Genomic DNA, 4,116 nt, shown 5'->3' with positions numbered 1-4,116 from the left:
GCGAATCAAAATAAGTTCTTCTTTTGCAAGGAAAAGTAGCTAGAGATGTTCCACTTGGTTTTTCATATAGGTGAGGCAGGTTTTCTGTTTCACTTAGGACATCTGCCAAGAATTTTCTTCTTCTGTGTAGTTCATTGAGTATCCTACACTCTTTTGGATAAAACATCTGATTTCTGGGTTATTCCAGTTTCCCTGGTTGCTGTGATAAATACTCTGACCAAAAGCAACCTTTTGCTTTTGGATTTGCTTACCTTACTCATGCAAACCACAATCCTTCATTAGGGCAGTCAGGACAGAAGCTTGGAGCAGAAACCATGGAGGAAACCAGAAGTGAGCAGAAACAATGCTGTCTGTGAACTCACGCTCTGGCTCCCACTCGTGGACTCATCATGTCCAGTTAGTTCTTTTATACCAGGATGTACAGAGATGGTGTCACCCACAGTGGATTGGCCCTCTTCTGTCAATTATTAATCTAGACAATCCTTCACAGATATACCCACTGGCTTAATATGATCAAGGCAATTCTTTAATCAAAGCTGTCATCCCCTCAGGTGACTCTAGGCTGTGTCAAATTGACAATTAAAACTAAGACATGAGTGTCCCACAGTGGACTCAACTAAACATCCCATGGCCTAGTCAACTGCTTCGTTTATTCCTTCACTGAGTGCTGTATAGTCTGCTCAGCGGTGTGTCTCACAGCTGTTATACCAAACGTGGCGCTGGCCATCTAACTGACTCTCCCACTCTGCTTCTGCACAATGCACGTCACTCTCTGTAGGATGTTTTCACTCGGATGGGTTTCTGAGATCAGGAGGGTTAAGCCAGCTTCTGTGTTGGTTTGTGAGGTCTCTGGGCTCTGCGTTGGTATCCTTCAGCAGCGACTCCTGAGAAAGCGCAGCATGACTTCTGCTGGTGACGACTCTCTGTGCAGTTCCAAACACAGCCATAAAAAGTGGTACTCGATTTCCCAGCTGCAACACTTCTTTTTCCAGTGTCCTAAGAAGGGAGTTGGAATGGGATAAGTTATGTGTTGTGGTTTTAGGCATTAATGAATATGAGAAACTAAATTATTGAATTTTGCAATGCAAATTATATTTTGAACACAAATTCTTCATTTCTGAATGCTAAGGACTCATAAAGAATGTCAATGGTTTATGAATTAGGCCATTAGCATGCAATTTGTGATTCAAACAGCACACCAGCGCCGTGTAATAAGTAACTATATAAAGAGTAGTGTTGTTGTCTGGATTTTCAAAATATTTTGCTTGGTGCATTAGAAAGTTTTAAAAAGCTTCTAAGATCTCTTCCTCCATTTTTCTGCTTTCCCTCCTTCTAACCAACCTTTCTTCCTCCTCCCTCCCTCTCTTCCCTCCTTTCTTCCTTCCCCTTCCTTCCTCCCTCCCTGCCTCCCTTCTCTCTTTCTTTCTTCCCTCCTCCTCTCCCTTTCTCCCTCCTTCCTTCTCTCTTCTTCCCCCTCTCTCTTTCCTTTTTTCTTCCTCGCTCCTCCTTTCCATCCTTCCCTCCCCGTCCCTGCTTCCCTCTTTCCTCCCACTCTAGTCTCTCCCTTCTTCCCATTCACTTTTCCTCCTCACTCTTTTCACCTTTATTCTTGTTTCTTCCCTCCCTCCTTTCTTTCCTTCCTCCCATCCTTTCCCCACCCTCTCCTTCCTCTTCTCATTCTCTCCTTCTCTTCTCTCATCTTATAGATTAGTACTTTTACATTTTCAATCATTTCCTAGGTTAGGCTGAGACACCTAGAGAAGTCTTAAGATTAGGGCTCTCCCAGTAATTTGGGATGCAGACAGTGAGACCAGAGAGCGAAGACACTTATCCGAGGTCCTGCAAGGATACAGCCAAGAGGAGCTAGGCCTCTGCATCCTGGATGCACCTCTCCAGCTGACTTATTCATGTGATTGACTAATCTCAGACACCATCCTTATAGCAGATTTTCATGGTGGGAGAAAGGCTAGGGCACGACTTCCGAATGGGGTGAGAGGTGAGACAGCGGGAGGAAGTGGAGGATAAGAACTGGTGTAATGGAGTCAGACTTTGCAGATTTCATCAGCTCTGACGATCTGCTCTGATTGACCTGCAGACGCTCTGATGACAAGCAGAAGAGCGTGGATGGAAATCTCATGGGGTGGGAGGCATCCGTCTCACAGCCACTGAGTTATCTCCTGAAATGGTGAGCACCTCACGACCCAGAGAGGAGTGCAAACTCAAGTTCACAGACATCTAAGGACCCAACATCCCTGTCCCTTCGTTGTGGTCAGGCACAGATGCACTTAAGAACCATCCAGGGAAGTCTGAAAGAGATTGGCCTTCATAGGTTCATATATTTGCATACTTAGTCCCCGGTTGGTGAGCTGTCAGGGAAGGAACAGTTGTCAGAGGAGGTTCATTACTAGGGATGGGCTTTAGGGTTTCAAAAGCCCACACCAGGCCCAGTGTCTTTCCTTGTCTCTGTGTGCTGCCTGCAGTTTAGGATGTAGCTCTCAGCTCCTTCTCCAGCACCACGTTGGCCAGCTTGCTCCCATGCTCCCCTTCATGATGACAAATGGTACGCAAATCCCAAATTAATGCTTCCTTTTATAAGACTTGCTTTGGCCATAGTGTCTCTTCACAGCAATAGACCAATGATTAAGGCAAGAGTCTTAAGACTTTCCACACCCACAATGCACTGCTGCTCGGTTAAGTCTGAATCTCCAGGACTAGGACCTGTGCAGAGCAGTCTTTTGAAAAATTCTCTTTAAGAATTTCACGGTTGAATCAGGATTTTGAGCTTCCATGGCAATCCTGTGTTTCTATTCTCCTGTACTTAGAAATCACCAAAGAAACTGACCACCTTTGATGGCTTCGGGCTTCTTCTTCCTCCATATTCCAACTCAGTTCATTTGGAGGGGACTGGTGGACTAGTGTTTAACAGCCTGCTGCTGTAAGGACCACAGCATAGAAACAGCTGTTCAACTTGAGTGGGATACTCCTCTCTCTTCAGCAAATGACCCCAGGCTCCACAAACCACTTTACCTCTTGTGGTGATGGGAGATAGCTCCACTGACCAATTTAGCGGCAGAGCTGTGAAGTAAGGAAGGCGACATCCCCAGATGACTTTGTGAGTCCCAGCCAGGTCCATTTTGGCACAGCACCATCCGCAAGTTAGCTCCTTTAGGGGTGTACATATGAGATCATGTGACCCAGTGGAAGACTTGACCTCTTAGAGAGGACATGAGAAAGTAAAACACAGCTGGACGATGACAGAAGACAAAGTGTTGTGATCTGCAGCAGGCAGAGTGAGCGATGGGGCATTCATAACACAATGTTCTCCCTGAATTAGGGAGTGTGGAGACTTTTAGTGGGGAATATCTGCATATTTACATAGGGAAGCACATGCAGGGCAGACGCATTTGTGAGTACCCTCAGTGTAAGCTGTTTTGGGTTATAAGCCACAGGTTTTTGAAAAAGAAAGATGGCAGATTCTAGCATTTTGGGACATGCTCATTTGTGGGACTGGAATGGCTCAGGATTAATGACAGAGGGTTGAGGAGAGTTTTGACCCCAGATACCTCATATGATGATAGAAGGCATTGGCTTTCTTCCCCTCTCCCAACTTGCTGTCCTACTAACAACCCTAGAAAGACGTTTCTACCTTGACAGTTATCAGGCCTCACTCTTTGTTTGACCTTATAAAGTTTTTGTCCTCTTGGACCCTCTATTCCCTGAGTATGCAGGCGAAGTATTTTTTTTTCCTTATGCATTTATTTTATCTTATTTTTTTAATTGGATATTTTCTTCATTTACATTTCAAATGCTATCCCAAAAGTCCCCTATACCCTCCCCACACCCTGCTCCCCTACCCACTCACTCCCACTTCTTGGTCTTGGCTTTCCCCTGTACTGGGGCATATAAAGTTTGCTAGACCAAGGGGTCTCTCTTCCCAACGATGGCCAACTAGGCCATCTTCTGCTACATATGCAGCTAGAGACACGAGTTCTGGGGATACTGATTAGTTCATATTGTTGTTCCACCTATAGGGTTGCAGACCCCTTCAGCTCTTGGGTACTTTCTCTAGCTCCTACACTGGGGGCCCTGTGTTCCATCCTATAGATGACTGTGAGC

Source organism: Mus musculus, chromosome 16, assembly GCF_000001635.26.
Source record: "Mus musculus strain C57BL/6J chromosome 16, GRCm38.p6 C57BL/6J".
NCBI classification, from domain to species: domain Eukaryota; kingdom Metazoa; phylum Chordata; class Mammalia; order Rodentia; family Muridae; genus Mus; species Mus musculus.
Note: the sequence above shows the minus strand (reverse complement) of the source record.